This window comes from Rhipicephalus sanguineus, chromosome 8 (genome assembly GCF_013339695.2).
Source record: "Rhipicephalus sanguineus isolate Rsan-2018 chromosome 8, BIME_Rsan_1.4, whole genome shotgun sequence".
In the NCBI taxonomy this organism is placed as follows: Eukaryota; Metazoa; Arthropoda; class Arachnida; order Ixodida; family Ixodidae; genus Rhipicephalus; species Rhipicephalus sanguineus.
This window is the reverse complement of record NC_051183.1, coordinates 88,740,581-88,762,926: the sequence shown is the minus strand read 5'-3', so window position 1 is coordinate 88,762,926 and position 22,346 is coordinate 88,740,581.

The window sequence follows — 22,346 nt, the reverse complement described above, 5'->3', positions numbered from 1 at the left end:
ATGATGTAGCTGTGTTCGACGCAGCTGTGTACGTTTGTGTCGGCGTAGAATAATCTACATTTTCATTTGCACCTGCAACTTTCATGTTTGTTCTTCTTCTGTAACCCCCGCCCCCCCCCCCCCCCCACTGTAATGCCTGTATGGGCGCTATGGGTACTAAATAAATAAAATAAAATAATAATTGTGTCTCAAAAATTCTGCATTCACACCTCCATACCGACACATGCATGCACTCACTTATTAAAAATATAAAACAGTGCTTTTTTAAACACAAGACGAAGGAAAGAAGAGACGTATGTGTCCCTCCATTCCTTCGTCTTGTGTTTAAAAAAGCGCTGCTTTATATTTTTACCATAGAACCTCACCAACTCGCTCAATTTGCGTGTCTTCCTCACTTATTAGTCTGCATACAAGCCTTGGAAATTGAAATGCTTGACATACGTACAAGCATTTGAGGACGCGCGCAGGACGTTCGCACACTAGCGAACACGGTGTGGCTAGCAGACGACGCAGGGAGCCATAATCAGCTGCTAAAGTTACGTCCACCGTGTGATTCACAATGCGCACTTAAGTTTAATAATTATCTTGCCAGTCTCAGTGGTTGGCTCGTGTCACTGGGACGCTGTCGCTTCGCGGTGCGCCGTCGTCGCTCCACTATTTTGCTCGAGTGGCTCGTGTCACTACACAGCAAGAGTACGGAGCGTCAACGACGTGGGCTGGGGAGTCCACCGCTGCCACCAAGGCGATTTCCTTAAACAAAAAATATTACGGCGCCCGTGGAGCACTTAATAAAAAAAAGAGAGAGAAGGACAACAGCGAGCTTCGAGCCAACGTCCTTGCATATCCGAGCACGACACGTACTAGCCCGCTGCGCCACTAGAGCCGATTGGTTCAGTGCGTCTAATCTCACGCTAAACGTAACTTTAAGACTTGTTATTCTTACGTCCAGACGTAACTGCAACGGCTCCTATAGTTACGTCTAGACGTAACGCTAGACACTCCGCTCTTCCTTTCCATCAAGAACCAATTATTATAGACATTCACAAATCGCATAACACATATGGCCTCGTAACACATATATGGCCTTTATCTCACTCTCGTTATCGTTGCTTATAGATTTGGCGGCGGTCCACTGAACACGGGGACATCGCAGAAACAAAAGCGGCAACGACTTGCACATGAATAACTTTCTACAACACTCCACACAACGCGACCACCCCCACTATGTCCATATCCCCACGGTTACACCACGGCAAGAGGCGGTTCTCGCGCACACAGTTCACGCTCAAAACCAACACCAGTAGTGCCTTCTCTGCCAACACCCACCACACCACGCAGAAATAAACGGCGGCCTGAACGCTACTCTGCCGCCACCTACTTATACACTTCAAGCCAAGTCAAGCCGGTTTTAAGCGGCTATATGGGTGAACCGAACGCTTTACCCCACCTACCGTCTCCTGCCACCCGCGCGCAGGAGACGCGGCCCAAAACTGAGCGATGTTGCGCGGCGCCGCCGCCATCAGCGACAGATGTGGCGCTGCTGTCGCAACAGGATTCACTCACTCCGCTCTCTTCAGCCGGCGTTGCGGCGCGTCGCGTCATGTATCCGTGGAGGCTGCTTTCTGCGTGAACAGCTTGGCGTTTTCTGTTGTGCTTCGGATATGCTGCGTGTCTTCACCATGCCGACATGTTGTGTTCCGAGACACCACATTTATTTTGTGCCTAGGGTTACCAACTCTTCAATGAAGGGAGTCGGGACGGGTGGGGGCGGCGTGTCTATTGTTTCGGCCTCTTCAGCTGGCTACGTGCTGCTCGCAACACTTCCTCTTGCCGGAGAATGTACCCGTAAAAGTTGTCGCTTTTCGCAGAGAAGTTCAGACAACGTAACTGAAGCCCTTCGCAGCCACCGCTAGCCACCGCAACATTGCTTCGTGCGTGCTATTCGTGAGAACTTTGTGTTCTGGAGCGCGACGCGCGTTGTCGGGCGTGCGCGTTGGACCACATAAAAAGTTCTAACTGGACGGTACGGAATAAATCCAGGACATATAGCTGTCCCGACAAGGACGGCTCGCAACGCTGTATGAATAGTCGGGACAGTCCCGAGAAATATGAGACGGTTGGTAATCTATTTGTGCTCCGCGTGACCTTGACCAGCGAACGACGTGGGATTGCGTCATTCCTCGTGAGGACAAGAAACTGTCCGACATATCACTTGTATGTGATATGCACTTTCATGAGGAAGACATTCTGAAGACTTTCACTCACATGGTCAACGATAAGAATTAAGGTTGAAATCGCCAGCGGAAAGGAGCCTCTTCAAAGATTGCGTCTCAAAGATATTCCCGAACTTGCCTTGATTTGAGTGATACTAAAATTGCGCTGGAATTATTTTTTAGAGTTAATTAGAGCTGTCTTGATAAGGTTTAATGCCTGAGACAGTAAATAAGTTGTGCCGTTTGTGTGCATCCCACCATACATGCAATATCTGAAAAATTGTTTCTCTGCATTGCGTGCTAAATATAAATACAATTTTTCTTTCGGTAGCAGGACGGAAGTTGTGGCGTGCAGTACACACACGGCGATTTTACCACTCAATAATTACAAGTAACGACAGCCGCGGTAGAGTGAAAACTCCTCACTTGAAGAAAGTGAAAGTGAAGAATTATCGAAAAAAAAATAGCGCGAAAAACTACGGAGCACCAGAAAAAGGATTACACAAACAACAGGGCTAACTTACAACAAAGAATTATTCGTTCACACCACGCAATACTTGCACAGTCCAAAACGAAAAGATATAAGTACCAACACGCCCAAGCAGCCACTTCAGCTAAATAATTACGCGACGAGACTGCGCCATATAGTTAACTTCTTATGGGTAATGGACAGACTCGTATGCTATGCTATCAAGCGTCACTTATCTTGGACAGTCTTGAAAGCCATATCTTTACTGACTTTGCTAAATATTACTCAGTTTTACATTGCAGCGGCAGCGCAACGACAAATCTTGATAATATACAGTCGGTGAGTAAACAACCGAGCCCTTTCTGAACGGCTGCCCCGGCGTCTTGCCACGCAGACTACGCGTTTTCGTCTGCTAGCGGAAGCTTGTTGCGCCACCAGCACCACCAAACCGGAAGCTGTCCCGGAGCCGCGCGACGGGCTGGCTGACGCGGGGAGTTTTGCAACTTACCTGGTTCTATAAACGTTGACTAAAGCCCCTAGATTTTCCTTCCGAAAGTACCTAAAAAATACTAGGGATTTCTCCAGAATTCCTACGTAAAAAACGCCAACTGCCGCACTTGTCTTGCTCAACAAGTTATGGGCGGCTACGAGCGCTTTTTATTGGCCAAATTCGAAAAACGTCGCGGCTTCCGCCGTGGGCGGTGCTTCAAGCGTGACGTAACAGGGAAAACGGAATACGGAACACGGAATGAAAGTACATTATACGGCCGCAGGTGACTGTACACTGATACCAATGGCGCTACGTTAGTTACTAATTTTTCAGGGAGTTTATACCAAAAAGCAGAGAAAAGCCGAGGGAAGGGCAGCGAGTTCGTGGTTCTCCTTGCAGAGATTGAATTACTCACGGACAACTTTTCCGGGCAATTAGGCGAAGATCACAGAGCTTAATTGCGCGAATGCTACAATTAATATAGTCCCACAGTTGCTTCCGTGTTCTCTGTGAGAATAAAAAAAAACTCCTTCACTTTCTACAGGAAGCTCTTTGAGACAGGATGCAGCACACACCCATGTGATTTTTCTATTTGTTTCACTTTATACGTTGGCCTATGGTGTTTTTAAACACGTAAGTCGCGCCTTTTACGTGTGTCTCAAACTCTAAATGGCGTCTGCGTCTTCAGGCGAGCGTCCGTCACCTTCGGTTTCTTCCTCCTATTCTTCTCGGAATTTTGCGACGAACTTCACCCACAAATGATCGTCTCAGCTGACAAACCAAATGCTATGCAACGCTGACGCCGCGCAGTGGTCACTTTCCCCACCGGTACGAAACGCGCGCCAAACCAGTCTGCTACCCGTAGTATTACATGTGCCGTTGCTCTGCCCCCATAGCTATCCCTTCATTGCCAAGAAATGTTTCCCACAAGTATAGGAGGCTTTGAAACAACACTCCTGAAGTGATGAGTAGATTTCGGTGTAAGAGTATATCATTATGGGTCATTACTAACCATAAAAAGTCACAGTTTCGCCGCAACGGCGAAGCAATGATTGCGATAGCAATAAATTGTAATGTAACGCGAAGAACGGAAAGCAGCTCGAAATTGCCAGCGCGTCGCTGGAGCCCAAAGGACGCGCGAAAAGAACGCACACAGGACGAGCGCGAACTAATGCGTCACAGCTCGACACTTGAAGTGCACTGCTCAAACATAAAGCAGGACGCACGAAACAAACGAACGGGTACACACAAGACGAGCGCGAACTAATTGTCACAGTTGTTACTTATTTCTGTTTGAACAGCGCGCTCCTTTCGCAAACGCGGCCGCTGCAGCGAGCGAAGCGAAGCACCCCACCGGCCGCCCCTTCTTTCCTTGAGATAAGCGCACGAAAGCGACGACGCCCTGTAGAGCGAACAGCAACGGCGTTCGCAGGGGCGGGGCGACGATCTTTAAAGCGCGCAACACGCGCGCACGTCGCGCCATCTATGTGGCCACTAAGAAAGCATGCTGAATTACATGGTGTATATAAATAGCTCGCCGTTAGCAGGCTGAGAGACGGTGCTGTCGTGGCCTAACGTCTAACGCGGCGGGCTGCAAAGCGAGAGGTCGCCCGTTCGGTTCCGCGCGTGGGAAAGAATTTCTTAATTATTTTTCTTTCTGGTATTTCTATATATATACATACTTATACATATACGGTGAATGACGGCGACGGGGACGGACATTTTCCAGCCGAGACTGTCCATATAATTGCTATCGCAATAATAGAATCGACGGAGTCGGTTGAAGCGTGAACACTCATTTCACGGCATGAATGGTGGCATGCCCCTGGCTATGCTGTCGGGGCCTCCCGAAACCTGAATATGCCAGACAAAACAGGAAATGCACAACTACAGACTCGTAATTTATTCTGTTTCACAAGTTTACAAAAAAAGAAAAGAATTGGAGCTCTTCGAGTTTACTGGAAGCACACGTCATTGATCTGCAGGTGGCTTGCAAGGGCTCGCCAGCAGTCAGCGTTGAGCGCGTCAATTTGCGTGAAGTCCGCAGGCAAGCAGACCACGGAGCGCCGAACAACGCCAGTGATAACGAAGTACATTTCTCGAAGACGATGCTCGGCTGAAGCGACCTCGTGCCGTGCCTCCACATCTGACAGTCCGGCGACTTCTTTCAGGCGAGTCATCAGGCAGGAGCGTCCGACGAAGAACTCGAAACACTCCGCACTGCGTCTGTCCTCTCGATGTCGCAGGACAAACTGCACGGCGCGGTTAAGTGCGGATTTGTTCCGCTGTACAGAGTCAAGTACGGCGGACGGGACGTCCATGCTTTCACCCGCCATGCACTTGAAGCCGATGATCAGCCGGTTACCCGATATTCCCTCCGCGATTGGATCTAGGAATTGTCGACCGTCTTTATGGACCAACAAGGCTGAGATGTTTGTCATGGCTTTGTTGTGCAAAAACATGCCGGATAGCGCGGCCATTGTTTCCTCTGTAGGTGGAACCGCGATGGACATCTGAAGTTCCGTTATGCCTGTGTTTAGAGTTAGTGCGCGTAAGATCTCGTTCGCAGAATTCCCGTTGGTGAGAGTGAGGTGCAAATACTGGATGAATCTGTTCTTCTTCAATGCCTCGCACACAAGAGCGACCCTGGTGTCGGGCTCATGCTCGACGCACACGTTGAAGCTCTTGACGCACCTGTTGGAGGCAAGGTCGTTGAAGAGAACTTTGACAATGTCCAGTGAAAGCTCACCGATGGGTGGCGTAAAGATCGTCTCCACGCTGCTTTTTGGGGATGCCAGCACTGGAGACAGTATTCTGAGACAGGGTTCTGTCCAGGCTCCAAGTACCACCCGGTCATAACACTCGTCCGCAACAGCTGTCGTGCCAGAGATGTCCTGTAACGAGGAGAGAAGCACCACGGCTGTCGTAAACATTCAACTCTACGCGAACGGCCATCGAGAGTAAAAATTAAAGCCGGTTTCGCGCCGGTGAAATCTTTGCAAACAGCGGCGCTGGCAAGCAAATGCCACCAGCTGGCGAACGCACACAGAGTTCAACGCATGGCTGAAGCGCCATGCGTTACAGCTCTCATAGACACTAGCGTCAGAGTTCCCTCTATACTCGGGGACAACTTTCTGTGGCAATGAAGGGAAAGCTACAGAGCCACAATGCAGGTATCCTACCGCTAATGAATGTAGTCTCACAATCGCGTCCGTATTTTCTGCGTAAGATATATAAAATACTCCCTCATTTTCTACATGTAGCTTTTTGAGACAGAACGCAGCGCACACGAGCTAGATATATGTATTTCTTTTACCTTATACGTTGTCACTTACTTTTGCGTTTTTGCGTGCTTGGAAAAGTCGCGCCTTTTACCCGTACTTTAGGCGCTAAGCAGCGTTAGCGTCGAAATGCGACTCTAGCCGTCACTTTCCACGGTGTTACGAGACGCGCGCCATACCGGACTACTTCGCGTAGCAGCACATGCAGACGCTCCGCCCCCGTAGCTTTCCCCTCATTGCCACAGAAAGTTGTTTATAGGAAACTCTATGGCTATCACGGCTGCGCTGGAACGCGCGCAGCGTTGAAAGCGCTCCTGCTGTGCAATACTTGCACGGACGCACTATTGTACCCCTCCAGCACGGTGAAAGATATATAGCCTTTAGGTGGGCACACTTCTCGGCTTGCTTCCGAGACGCCTTCTATCCAGATTACGTAACACATTGATCTCCAATGGAGGTCAGTGAAGTAACAACGGTGCGCGTCCTGCATCTTTCGCAGGCGCCTATCGGCGAGACGACGGAACTTCAAGATGGAAAATGATTCATTGAGAGCGGAACCGACGAGGTCGGCGGCAATGCCGGCGGTCGCCGCACGTTCCGTTGTTCGTCGCAAGAAACGCAGTATGCGTTTCCAGCTTTAGTTGCTAGCCGCGTTCGCTGTATTGGACATTCAGATTTCCCACGAAGCGCCGGTTGCTACTTGCAAGGAAAGAATATTGATGCGCACCCACATAAAAACACGGACTCAGGAGACAAGGACGAGCCCAAACTTTCAACTAACTTTATTTTTCGTCGTCAACAATATATGCCATCAGTCACGTGGTCACTTCGCTAATCGCTTTTCACTGTTAGATCGCAACAAGCCACGCAAGAATCTCTTTTCACCATGCAATAAGGAAACAGTAGGCTGGCTAACACACGCGTTTCCTCTAGTTGAGATAAAATAGGCTTCCAAAAGTTCCCGTGCGGTGCTATCTTGGCTTCGGCCCAAAACTCTAATCACTCGGAAATTCGGTGCGCACATGCAATGTCGGACGCATATGCGCGTTCTCTTTATTAATTATGGTCAATTCATGTTCCCTTGCACGAACGTTGATGCACCTTCCGGTCTGCCCGACATCAGACTTTCCACATGAAAGCGGAATCTCATAGACGACACCAACCGCGCAGGCTACATAAGGCATTTCGTACTTCATGCCACACACTCCAGGACTCTTCTTAGCCGAAGAAGTTTTTCGGGCAGAGCTTTGCCAGCTTGCGCGGGGCTGAAAAAACCATCGGCACATCGTGCCTGCCCGCAACCTTCTTCAGATTGTGAGAAGTGCGGTGAATGTAGGGCAACACTACAGGGCGGCCCCTGGATTGCGGCCCTGGTGTCTTACCGGAAAGGGGAGCTTTTGACTCTCGCAGGAGAGCCTCTGCGACTGCCGTAACGAGCGTGCAAGGGTATCCGGCTTCCAACACTCGCCGTACTTGATTTCTAAAACTGTCCTGCATGGCATATGGGCATGACTTTCCAAGCGCAGACCATAGACAAAGCTTCACTATCGCCCGCTTAACAAGTTTCGACTGCGCTGAATCATATGGCAGCAGTTCCTTCTCCGCTCGTGCGCTGTAAGACCAGCACACGTGAGCGCTTAAACAGAGCCTTAAATCTAAAAACTGCAACGAGTTATTGCAAGGGATTTCATGGGTAAAGGTCAAACCCTTCCCGCACTGCTGAAACGCGTCAAGGATAGAATCAACAGACTTGTCAAGATTAAAGTCAATGGGTTTCTTTAACAGTATTAAAAAATCGTCTACATATCTAAAAAAAGTTGCAGTGGCTTAGCTCGGCTATGCCAGGATATACGTAGCGTTAGGAAAGGTTCAGCTGATTATTCTGAGCTTTCGAGATTGTCTAGGATTAGCTTGATTGGCATGCTTACTGCTGCTTCAACGACACACATTCGGCCACATCGTTCAGAACCCGTAGACCTGGCGGCATGGCCGGGTAACGATACCCATTGGTAACGCTAAAGAGCGGAATGTTCTGCTTAACGAGAAGGTTATTGCACGTTGTACAAACCCGCGCCACGGTTTCACCCCAGTCAGGCGCTAAAATCCACGTCCGCTAAAACAATTTTTTAGCGGACGTGGATCGTTCTTTGTCTAGCATCCTAGAGACAACTGATGTTATCAAAGTTTTGTAGCGTTAGCTACACTTGCCTAGCCGGAGCCGATCTCGCGTGGGTCATCATGAGCCGTGCTGCGCATGCGCGAGGATGAGTGCGGAGCCGGCATCTCACGTGCTGTCCGCCACCGCCGCGCGCGGCTCGCCGCTGCTGGTGGCGGAGAGCGGGAGGAGTGGCGTCGTTGCCGGGCAGACAGACTGGCGCCGGCGCGCGCGACTCGCCGCTGCTGCTCTGCGCATTCGAGAGGGGTGACGTCGTAGCCATGGCGCGCGCAGCTATTCACCTTCGCTGTGCAGTCGCCGTCTGACAAGCGCTGGTGCCGCTTGATAGCGCCTCTGACTGGCGTTTGCAGGTGGGTAACACCATGGAGAAGGAGAGCGCAAATGCTGCTCAACGGCGCAGAAGAGCCGGGAAGCTTATGTCATCGGATCCCGATCCCGAAGGAGTTGCCTGCAATTAGCGGTTCAGCGTACGAAAAATGAACAGAGGAAGGCTAAACGTGGAAAGGGAGGAACGTTTAGCAAAGCGGCGTCGCCAGGATGCTGAGCGACGTGCCTGACCACCTCTGCAGCAGCAACAAGACGCCGTCGATAATGTCAAGTCTCGCCGATCGACTGCCTATACTGTGAAACTTAGCGAAAGCGCCAGTGCGACTCGGACCTTCGAGACGGACTTCGTAAACAATCTGTTTGAATACGTGTGCGACGTGTGCGAAAGACTATGGCACATGAAAGACTTCACGCCGCTAAGTAGTGCCATGCGTGAAACGTTCAGTTTAGTGGCGGCGCCTGACTGGGGTGAGACCATGGCGCGGGTGTGTACAACGTGCAATAACTTTCTCGTTAAGCAGAACATTCCGCTCTTTAGCGTTACCAATGGGTATCGTTACCCGGCCATGCCGCCAGGTCTACGGGTTCTGAACGATGTGGCCGAATGTGTGTCATTTGAGCAGCAGTAAGCATGCCAATCAAGCTAATCCTAGACAATCTGGAAAGCTCAGAATAATCAGCTGAACATTTGCTAACGCTACGTATATCCTGGCATAGCCGAGCTAAGCCACTGCAACTTTTTTTAGATATGTAGACGATTTTTTTATACTTTTAAAGAAACCCATTGACTTTAACCTTGACAAGTCTGTTTATTCTATCCTTGACGCGTTTCAGCAGTGCGGGAAGGGTTTGACCTTTATCCACGAAATCCCTTGCAATAACTCGTTGCAGTTTTTAGGTTTAAGACTCTGTTTAAGCACTCACGTGTGCTGGTCTTACAGCCCACGAGCGCAGAAGGGACTGCTGCCATATGACTCAGCACAGTCGAAACTAGTTAAGCGGGCGATAGTGAAGCTTTGTCTGGGGTCTGCGCTTGGAAAGTCATGCCCACATGCTATGCAGGACAGTTTTAGAAATCAAGTACGGCGAGTGTTGGAAGCCGGATACCCTTGCACGCTCGTTACGGCAGTCGCAGAGGCTCTCCTGCGAGAGTCAAAAGCACCCCGTTCCGGCAAGACACCAGGGCCGCCATCCAGGGGCCGCCCTGTAGTGTTGCCCTACATTCACCGCACTTCTCACAATCTGAAGAAGGTTGCGGGCAGGCACGATGTGCCGATGGTTTTTACAGCCCCGCGCAAGCTGGCAAAGCTCTGCCCGAAAATTCCTTCGGCTAAGAAGAGTCCTGGAGTGTGTGGCATGAAGCACGAAATGCCTTATGTAGCCTGCGCGGTTGGTGTCGTCTATGAGGTTCCGCTTTCATGTGGAAAGTCTTATGTCGGGCAGACCGGAAGGTGCATCAACGTTCGTGCAAGGGAACATGAATTGACCATAATTATTAAAGAGAATGCGCATTTACCAGCGCATGTCCGATATTGCATGTGCGCACCGAATTTCCGAGCGATCCGAGTTTTGGGCCGAAGTCAAGATAGCACCGCACGGGAACTTTTGGAAGCCTATTTTATCTCAACTAGAGGAAACGCGTGTGTTAGCCAGCCTACTGTTTCCTTATTGCATGGTGAAAAGGGATTCTTGCGTGGCTTGTTGTGATGTGACAGTGAAAAGCGATTAGTGTTGTGACCACGTGACTGATGGTATATATTGTTGACGACGAAAAATAAAGTTAGTTGAAAGTTTGCGCTCGTCCTTGTCGCCTGAGTCCGTGTTTTTATGTGTGTGCGCATCAATATTCTTTCCTTGCAAGTATGAACCAACTCGCCCAGCAGCAAGTTTTATTGAGCCGGTTGCTACGGCGACGCCTTTTTGCCTTGAAGTTGCCTCATCCCGCCGACAGGTATCATGGGACCGACGGGCGCGCCGCGTTGATACTTTATCTGTCGATCACGTATCGCGAGTGTCCCCACTTAAAGACTGTATATATCTCTTACGTATGTCGTACCCTAGAGTCACACCTCTCCGCGACCAATCACGGGGCCTCCTTCCATTTCAATCTCTGGCGACGTTCGTACGTTCCCCCTGGTCGAGTCGTCAGCGGTACAAGACCTTCCTATGTTTCCCACGGATTCGTGTTGTGCGAGCGTGGGTGTACAGCACAGCCGTTATGATACTTCCTAATGTAAGGTTCAAGGTTGAAACCCCACCTTGCCATGGAAGAATGGCTTGTTGGGCGAGTTGGTATTCCATTATCATGAAAACTGCGCGAAAACCGGGGACGAAAGGAGACAACAACTGCACAAGAACAGTTCCTTCATCCACGTTTAACACGAAAGTGTTTTATGCCGGGGTCCACCAAGACTGCAGTGACGTATTTCCGTCACGGAAATGACGTAGAAAAAATATACACGATCAGATGGCAAAGGAAAAAGTTCCGTCAACGGGCATCGAACCCACGACCGCTCGGTCCACAACAACAGATGCCGGGCACGCTATCCACTGCGCCATGGTCACAGACTCTGGAGGCTTTACAAAGGCGCCTTTTATATCTACCACTCTCCCGGTCGGCGGGGTGGTGTTGCCCTCTAGGAGCGGTAAAGTAAAGTAATTCTTCACTACTGTGGACTCCGCGATTAGCACCTGCAACTCGTTACACGTCCGTCCCATTCGGCGCGTATTCAATAAAAGTTCACGTTTGTCAATGTCTTAACACACCGCGAAGGGGCACCTTCAGCCCAAACGTCGTAAAAGCGTCGGCCTCGCTCATAGCTCTGCGACGCGTGCCTGCCTCACCTGGCTGTACCACCGCGTTCCCCGCTCACACGCTCGCCCCTAGAAAAATTGCGGCCGGGCTACCGGGGCGTCACGACGCGCTTTGCGTTTCCCTCTAGTCCGGCCGTGGTGTTCAATCACATTTTAACATGCCGCGGAATGGCGACCAAGTTCTGCGTCCAATATGCGACGCTCTTCTGGTTATCACACCTAGTCCTCTGATTACGCTTCCACCGTTATATACTACAGCTACCACAAGGGTTTGTTTAATCATTGAACGTGTACGTTAGTCATCGGGATGGAGATGAACCACTAAGCATCAAAGTGGGCACATCCACGTTAAACGGTGCTATAGCTGCCAGACATCAATATACATTGTACAAACTCTCTTATATCAATGTACAGTAAACACTCAGTTACTTCTGTAAGGGCACGCTTTACTTTCGTGATATTCCGATTCCTATGACGGAGGGATCAAACATGTTTTTCGAGTAGTTTTCATGGTAATTGCCACGGAAGGTTGTTTAATTTCTTTATTCACTCTCTCCCCTTCAGTTACGCCTCCTCTCCTCTCACGAGACTATCCCCTTTTTTTCCTGGTCACGCGACCTGCTTCAGCGAACTACACCGGTACAGGGTCCGCAAAGACAGCATTGCTGTAGGAAACCAGTACACGGATACGTAACATTATGCATCACATTTTATTGTATAATTTTAAAATGTGCAGACATCGCAAAAATTCTATGGTGTCATTATCAAAGAAGGCACCTACATAAATGAAAAATCCTAGAAGGTGGCTTAGTAATTTTCCAGGGGATGACTAAGGCGCATGCAGATTCACTTTAACAGTGCAAACGTTCAAGCATTAAGGCACAAGCCCCAAATACCGATGAGCGAAAAAATAGCACCCACCTTTCTTCATCTGTGCCATTGACTCCGTGAAGGTTGAGTGCCTTCAGAGTCTTGTTAACTCGCAGAACTTTGCACAAAGTCGAAACTTCCGCAATTGGTACGCTCCAGCAAGACAGGCTCAAGACGTGCAAAGCGCAGTTCTTCGTCAAGGCCTCCGACCATTGTTTCATTCCTTGGCACTGGCCGAAGAGAGCGTTCATATGTAGCAATGTGAGAGTGTTGTTGTTCTCTATCGCCGACGCCACAGCTCGCATGAAACGCATATTCACTTGATCTAAGAAGATCCAGAGAGACAGTTCCTTGAGAGTTTTGTTGAGTTCAAGTGCTCCAAAAAGTTCCTCCACTGATCCGCTCGACCGCGCGTGGAGCGACAGCTTCGTCAAAGTGCGATTCGTTTCCAGAGCCCTGGCAATGATGGAAACGTCCACCTGATGGATTAACTGGACACTGACTTCCTTCAATGTTGAGGAAACACCCATTAACTTCACCAACAGGTCCACGTCCGGTATTGTGCCGTCACCGTCGGACGACCTGAGCACCAGATAATCGCAAGCAACGAGGTTTTCGAGCATTCTCAGTCTGCTCCGCCCCCTGATAGCGTTCGAGACCTGAACCTTCTTCAATGTGCTGCAGTTCCGTTTCATAATTGTGTTGATTTTAGCCGTGAAATTCTCGTCGATTTTATCAACGGCGATGTGCAGCGTCTCCAAGCCGGTGATGGTGTCCAGGTCTGTAAGGTACTGATGAGCACTGGCCCGCTGGGTGATTTTCAGAGAACGGAATCTGCGACCAGTGAGCATCAACGACGGGGGGCTCATTTGACCTGGAAATGGCACTAGTTCCACGCGGTAGCCGGTGCCATAGGGGCAAAGCACACTAAGGTCCTGGATGCAAGGGTGCTGACGCAAGAGTGTCGAAGCAAGAAGTGACGCCTCGCGAGCGGTGGTCACCTGGTCAATGTCCATCTGTGAGTCGAACGTGCACTGCAGAAGCAGCGTTCCTGGCATTGGCTCCTCCAGCTGCAAGCCGAGCGCGCGCATCGCTTGGTTCCACGCTGTAATGTCGTCGCAGAGCCAGCACGTCTCACCAGAGCTCATCTGGCCGCACGGCCTGTCCAGGTCGAGTTGTCCGCTGCCCTTGTCAGAGGATAAGGCGCCGCAGTCTTCACCGTTAGACATCTTTCCAGCAACGTTCTTCCGATGTAGCTGTAATGGCGGAGTCCCAACCGTTGCTGATGATGACGATAATGATGACCTCTTGCTATTGTTGTTGATGTCGATCCGACGTATCCTGGGGAGCAATTCTGGAACTGTATATCTAGTGGGCAGGTCCGCTTCGGCCTGACGTCATCAGAGAGCTTTCAGTTGCTGCAAAAAGCGCAAGCCATTGTCGTAATCGTGCGGTTGATTTATAATAATAATAATAATAATAATAATAATAATAATAATAATAATAAATAATGGTGATGATAATAATGATAATAATAATGTTTATTTGCCATTAGTATAAAAAATAATGACGGAGAAGGCGGGAATAAAAGCGAAAATCCGCTTGACGAAGTTCCCGCTCCCGTACAGGTAACAACAGCGAGGCACATCAAAAAATAGAGTTCTATGTATGTATGGAATAATATTGGTCTGCATTTAAACCAGTGTGAGAAAGAAGAAAAAGATGGTTGATTCTTCCGTCATAGGAATCGGAATAACACGAAAGTAAAGCGTCCTTACAGAAGTAATTGAATGTTTACTGTACATTGATATAAGAGAGTTTGTACAATGTATATTGATGTCTGGCAGCTATAGCACCGCTTAACGTTGATTATTCGTGGTACATCTCCATCCCGACAACTAACGTCCATGTTAAACGATTAAACAAACCCTTGTGGTAGCTGTACTAGTCAATGGTGAAAGCGCAATCAGAGAACGAGGTGCGATAGCCAGAAGAGCGTCGCATATTGGACGCAGAACTTGGTCGCCATCCCGCGGCATGTTAAAATGTGATTGAACACCAAAGCCGGACTAAAGGGAAACGCAAAGCGCGTCGTGCCGCCGCGGTAGCCCGGCCGCGATATTTCGCGGGGTGAGCGCGTGAGCGGCAAACGTAGTGTTACAGCCAGGTGAGGCAGGCGCGCGTCGCAGAGCTATTAAAGACGATAGTCTTTCTTGGGGAACTTAAACGCAGAAATTTTGGTCTGTCTTTCTGTCTGTCCTTCTGTCTGTCTTTCTGCTTGTCGGCACGTCCCTCGATTCAGCCACTCGGCCAAAGTTGAACCACTTGCCCAAGGGCCAGCCATCGTGAACGGCTGACTAGGTTCATACTTGTGTACATTGTTGATCAAAAAGCAAACATTACGCATATCTGAGCCGCAACATCACTAGGCGGTGTGTTCCTTTAACAGAAAATACATAGATACTCAATTTTAAAGACCTTGATGGTATGCGTTTAACGTTGAGACAGTAACGCGTTTATTAAAAGATTGCCACAGCTGAAGCGATCAGCGGTCCAAGCCGAGCAAGCGCGAGCGCTAACAACAACCGTCTTCGTCTTCTTCTTTCGCAGGCGTTCTTGTCTGCGCCCTACCATGTTACAAATCACTCCCCCGCGGAAAAGGAGCCATCCTGGCGACCTAAGAAACGGGTACAACTGGTGGGTCATAATGCGGCTTCAGTCCATCGACGTGAACAGTCTCGCGGCCGCGACGACGGCGGTCCGTAGATGATTAACAGGCTCAATCATATAGTTAACTGGGGATGCTTGACGTAGGACGCGGTAGGGGCCTTCGTACTTAGGCAGTAGCTTTGTGGAAAGGCCAGGAGCGGAGGAGGGAACGCGAAGCCACACCAACGTTCCAGGCGAATACGACTGAGGAGGCACGTTTTCGTTGTGACGGTCCTTCTGGCCCTACACGGCCTACAATGTTACAACCCTAGTTTCTTAAGGTGCGCTGAAAATGCGACTGCGCTGAAACTTGTCTTCCTCCGTGCCCTCTGCACAAGCTCATGTTGTGTTTCGGTTTCGGTTCAGTATTGCATTGTACGAATGACAGGGGGCGCCGCTCTGGCATTCCTGTTTTACCCAGGCGACGTGTAAGTAAGAGAGTTTGTGGAGAGTACTCCTTGAGTGCGGACGTTTCTTCTCCTTCGGCGCATCGCGCCAAACAGCGTGTTCGGGCTGGCCGGCGTCCCCACCGGTCACGTTGGTCACCGCCGGTATTCGCCTGCCGCTGCGCCGGGACTACCAGCCCGCAACACAGCACTCGTGTTTCCCGACGTATTGCCAGATGGCGTCCATATCTCACGCAGCGCCTCTTCTATCGTCTTTAGACGACATTTGCAGCGAAGCACGCAGATACGCGGCCAATTTTTTGGGCTATTTAAGGCACCCGGCGTTGTCCGCGCGCCAGCAGGTGTTATCTCTCCGCTCTCACTCCCTCTCCCATAGCAACAGCTGCGGGCGCGCGCGCTTATCCTCGCCCCTAGCAACCGGGGCATGTGGTGCGAGAGAGTGTAGGAGAGGGTAGGTACAGTGCTTCGCCGCTCCTTCTCTCGCCGTTCGCTCTCTCTCCTCCCTGCGCCCCACTCTCCCGTCCGCTCGCGCCTCACTCTCGACCGTTCGCTGGCTGGGCGCCTCTCAAGAACATCCGGAAATGTGTGCTCGATACGCCGCTGTGAAACGCCAACGGCGACCACAAGGCTGAGATTATGGCCGTCAGGTACCATGACAACACAAACAGGTGCTGATGAATGTGTAAATAAATGGTTACGGTACAAATCCTCGTCTCGCCATTAATTTAAGCCATTAAAATTACTACGCCGTGTACTCTCGGCGCAAGAAATGCATTCGCATTTCCTCACGATTCCCTTCCGTGAGGTGGGGGCATTTTTTGTTTTGGATTAGCGTGATGCTATGAGCGAGGTCGAGGCTTTTACGACGCTTGGGCTAAGATTGCCACCTCGCGGTGTGTTAAGGCATTGACAAAATTGAACTCCTATTGAAAACACGCCGAATGGGACGGACGCATAACGCGTTCCAGGTGCTAATCGCGGAGGCCACAGTAATGACGAATTACTTTACAGCTCCCAGAGGGCAACACCACCCCGCCGAGAGTGGTATGTATAAAAGGCGCGTTTGTAAAACTTCTAGAGTCTGTGACCGTGGCGCAGTGCCGTTTTCTTGAAGTTCTGAAAGGGCAGGAGGATGTACCAGAGTGGATTTCACGAGTGGAACTATTGTTGCGCATGCCAAAGTTTTGATTGTAGTCAGCTCAGTGCTCACGGTTTATAATTTCACTTTGTGATTGTATAGCTCTACCTTTTCTTTTTTTGTGAGTATGTAAATAGTCTTGATATGCAAGGCAATAAAGAAAAAAAGTGACCGTGGCGCAGTGGATAGCGTGCCCGGCATTTGTTGTTGTGGACCGAGCGGTCGTGGGTTCGATGCCCGTTGGCGGAACTTTTTTTTTCTTTGCCATCTGATCGTGTAAATTTTTCGACGTCATTTCCTTGACGGAAATACGTCCCTGAAGTGTTGGTGGCCCCAGGCATGAAACACTTTCGTGTTAAACACACACACAAAGCACTCCCATTTTCTCCTAGAAAAGGGAAATTGCACATATGCTTATATATATATATATATATATATATATATATATATATATATATATATATATATATATATAAGCTGCTTCTTTCGTATTTTTTTTCTAGTTTGACGTATATATATGTATTGCCCCCCTTAGCCAATTGTTTCTTTTGTATTTTATTCCAGTTTGACGTGTATATATCTATTGCCGCCCTTAGCCAACTGTTTCTTTTGTATTTTTTTCTAGTTTGAAGTGTATATATGTAGTGCCCCCCATGGGGCCTGTAAGGTACTTCGAAATAAAAAAATATATATATATATATATATATATATATATATATATATATATATATATATATATATATATATATAGTTGAAGGAGTGAAGTTTTCTTGAAGTGCCACCTCTCCATATTTATATATATATATATATATATATATATATATATATATATATATATATATATATATATATATATATATATATATATATATATATATATGTATATATATATATATATATATGAGAACCAACAGACAATAACGCCAAGGAAAGCACAGGGGGTGCCATGTGTAGTATTTAGAATATAAATGTGAAGAAAGTAAAGTGGACGAAAAGATAACCTGCCGGACCCTGCCGGCGGCAGGTTATCTTTTCGTCCACTTTACTTTCTTCACATTTATATTCTAAATACTACACATGGCACCCCCTGTGCTTTCCTTGGCGTTATTGTCTGTTGGTTCTCATTAATATTGTGTCTAACAAAGAAAACGAGCCCTTAAGAATCATCATCTTTCCTTCATATATATATATATATATATATATATATATATATATATATATGCAGTTACATACAAAATGCCCAATATACATATTCGCGTACATATCAATTCAGTAATACGAATAAACTGAAAAATAGAATGCAATGTCATCTGCTGTAGGAGGATGTAAGTGAGTAAGGGTCGTTATTCATTACTCTGTGCGAGAAATTTCCGTATTCCTGCATAATCGATTTCCGGCAAACTAATATGCGCGTCGATTAGCTGATTTAACATGAATGGTAACTGATAGTGGAGCTTTTGCTCTTGTGCGTTGTTGTTCTTGCCTTGTTCTTTCATTCAAAGATGACACCTGCTTCTGAGATGCTGAAAATTTTGAAAGAAATGAAGCAGGAAATTCGCGACATGCGCGCCTCTTTGGAAAGGGAATTCAGAAACGAAAGTAGAGAAGTGAAAGCTAGCACAGAACTGATGAATCAAAGTTTCGAAGAAATGAATGCTACCATAAAAGCCATTCAGAAGGAAATTCCAGATTTTAAGCCTCAGAATGCCGTCCTTTTGTCCGAGTGCGTGGTCCTAAAGAAACAGGTGCAGGCAAATGAATTAAGAATAGTGCAACTGGAGCAGTACTCACTAAACAGGAACCTAGAAGTCAAAGGTAGTGCAGTTTCGCAGGATGAAAGTCTACCGAAAATCTTAGAAAAAATTAGCTATGCTGTGGGCGAACCCATTGTACAGAGTGATATTGAGGTGTGTCACAGGATTCCAACGAAAGTCTCAACGCAGTCGAACATTCTTTTGCAGTTTTGCAGCAGGTCGAAACGCGATGCAGTTTTGAAAGAGGCAAGAAAGAAAAGGTTTTCAACTGCTAATGACGGTTTCGCACAGTCTGCCCCAGTATATATCAACGAGCACTTATGTTTCGAACTGAAGAAGCTACTGGGCACGACTATCGCGAAAATAAAAGAAAAGAATTGGCGTTTTGCGTGGACAAAAGACGGCAGGATTTTCGTATAGAAAACTGAATCTTTCGGAGCATTGTGCATAGCTTGTGTCTCGGATCTCGATAAGATCAACTAGGAAAATTATGGCTTCTATCGATGACGTCACATCCATGAACAGCTCTTCCTCTGCTTATCTTTCGTCTTGCGAAGTGGGTAACTTGTATGCAAGAAACAAGAATTCTTTGTCTTTCATCCCCATTAACGCACGATCACTTGGAAACAAGGAAGAACAAATTGTTGCCCTTTCTGCCTCGTTCAGTTTCACTCCAGATGTACTGATGATAACTGAAACTTGGCTTAAAAATGACGCAGATCTTTTCAAGATGCACGGTTTTAGCACATGTTTTGTAAATAGGCCTTCTCGAAGAGGAGGAGGCGTTATGTTAATGGCAAAAAACACGCTACATTGCCAGCTTATTGTGTCATTTCCCTTCGTTACGCTGGATTCTGAAGTGATTTCGGTCAAATGCAATAATAATGTGTATTGTGTGTTATATAGACCTGCAGGTACTAGTATACCTAGCTTTTTGTCTTTTATGGACGATTACCTAAACTGAATTAATGATAACCGTTTCAAACTCATTATTGGAGGTGATATAAACATTGACTTTTTGAAGACTTCGAAACCGCGAGATGATTTATATAGGACTCTTGAATATAACGGTTTTGCAAATGTGATAAATGCTCCTACTCATGTTTCACTTAACTCAAATACACTGATAGACGTCTTTATAACCAATGTTGAAATTACACACTTATCAGCAGGTGTTAGTGAGCACCCACATTAGCGATCACCTGCCAATTTTTTACTCATTAAACAAACCATGCCTCATAAAATCGCAAATCATCTACCTTTGACTGTACGGGATGTGAATGCACAGAGCTTAAACAACTTTTGTAATGAAATATTGCGCATTGATTGGTCGCCTTTGCGGCTCATTACCGACCCCGAATCCGCTTACGATTATTTTCATGAAACGTTTAAAGCTGCTGATGAAAAATGTTTTGGGTACAAAGTAGTTAAACCTGCGCGCACAAGTAGAAAGCTTTGGGTCACAAAACAATGTTTACAGGAAATACGCATTAAAAATCGCTTATTTCATGATTTTATTTCAATCAAGAAACCTTGTGCCACTTTAGGGTTCAAAGGAATAAAGTTAACAGCCTTCTACGTCGTGAGAAAAGATTATACTTACAAAATTTATTTAACGTTCATGTTACGAAAAAGTTAGATATTCTTTGGAAACGTATTAACTCTGTTCTTTGCCGAGATGTCTGTAACTAACGATAACTAGCCTTAACTAACGATATCAGTCTTACAAATTTTTTTCAAAAACGCTGGAAAAATTAATTTGCAGCCGTGTTGCATCATTTATAGCTAAGCATGAATTAATGACAAATATGCAGTTTGGATTTACGAAAGGTCAGTCCACAGAAACTGCGCTTCTAACACAGAAGGAAATTATGTTAGAATCTTTCGAACGTCAGCTATGTACTTTCGGTATTTTCGTGGACCACTCGAAGGCGTTTGATTGCATCAATCATATCACACTTATAGAAAAATTTAACTATTATGGCTTTCGAGGGTATTTTTAATTAATAAAATCATATCTTCAGCACCGTATGCAAAAAGTAGTTATAAATATTCACGTGTCCGATTTGAAACCAGTTGTTGCAGGAGTACCCCAAGGAAGTATTTTGGGGCCCTCGCTTTTCTGTATTTGTATTAATGACTTAGTTAGTATTGATAATGACGTAATATTTATTATATATGCAGACGACACTACAATTCTAGTAACCGCGAAAGATGCTGAGGATGTCATGATTAAAGCCAACCAAGTGCTGTCAAAATTATCATCCTGGAGTACCGCGAACTCGTTGAAAATAAATGTCAATAAAATAAAGGCCGTACTTTTCAGGCCAAAAAATCGAAACGTTGCTGCTAAAACAAATTTAGACTATTGAGCCTAGTTTTAAATGTCTCGGTGTTGTATTTGAGCAACATTTATCATGGAATGATCATATGCAAGTGGTAGTAGGTAAGCTCTCTCGGCTGACTGGAATACTATGCAAGTTGCGCTTTTTTCTTCCTGGAAGTGTTAAACTTCTACAGTGCAAATTCCTGTTCCTGTCATACGTAAACTATTGTCATCGCGTCTGGGGCACTACGACACTCACTAACATTAATACCCTGCATAGAATGCAGAAAAAAGCAGCGCGTTGTATCTTAGATGTGCCTTACTTAACGGCAACTAGTCCTTTATTCGAAAAACTGAATTTGATACCAATGCCTGACATTTACGAAAACATATCAGTAAGAATTTATAAGAATGCTATTCAAAAACAATGACAGCCTAAAACGTATTTCTAATTTCACCGCAAAAGATAAAATGGCCAATACAAGGAACTCTGAAATATGGTAACTGCTGAGGTCTATAACGAATTATACATATCAGACGCTACGTTTTAGACAACCCTATCACTTAAATACAAGATATGTAATATAACGCTTCATATTGTAAAAAAAAAACATGTATGCAACTGCAATGTTTATGTACTGGTGCTTATAATTCGGTGTACTTTTTGTGTAATTGTTCAATTCTTGTAATTCTTGTATTCCTGTTATATGATGCGGTGTATTGCTAGTGTAATTCTTGTGTATTTTTTCTGTATTTCTTGTGCTTTTTGTAATTCTTGTATTCCTGTAACATGATGCGGTGTATTTCTAGTTAATTTTTTTGAATTTCTTCTTTTCCCCGTTTTGTCACTGCCTGAGAAATTGGGCCATGGACCCTGTCAAGCCTTGCTGGCTTTTAGTTCATGGTCCACGACATCACTTGTGTGTTGAAATAAAATTAGGGTTGAAAAATTTGAGTTGAGTAGGAGAGATGTGAGGGTAATGAAGGAAAGGTGAAGGGGGAGGGCAAAACATATCATAGCCGCGTATATTATAGTATAGCAAGGGCGTGAAAAGGGCAGTGAGGGAGAGGAGGAGGGAGAGGAGGGGGGAGAGAAGGTGGGCAGAGTGCGCCACTGCATCACAAATGAAGGTTTTCTTTCCCGCCATGGACGCCGAGCACGTTGCACGTTTGGTACGCGAGCGCTTGCTTGCCCGTGAACGCAAGCGTCGCCGAAGGTCAGGTGAAACATACGGATGTTTGCATAATGTGCGCTGCGGGGAGGTTCAATATTAGCGAGTTTTAGTATAGCGGGAAACGCTTACGTTAGCGTTAGCGTGCGTCTCAACGCTAACGCTAAAACGGAACGCGCTGCGTGTCCACTGGTGGTCTT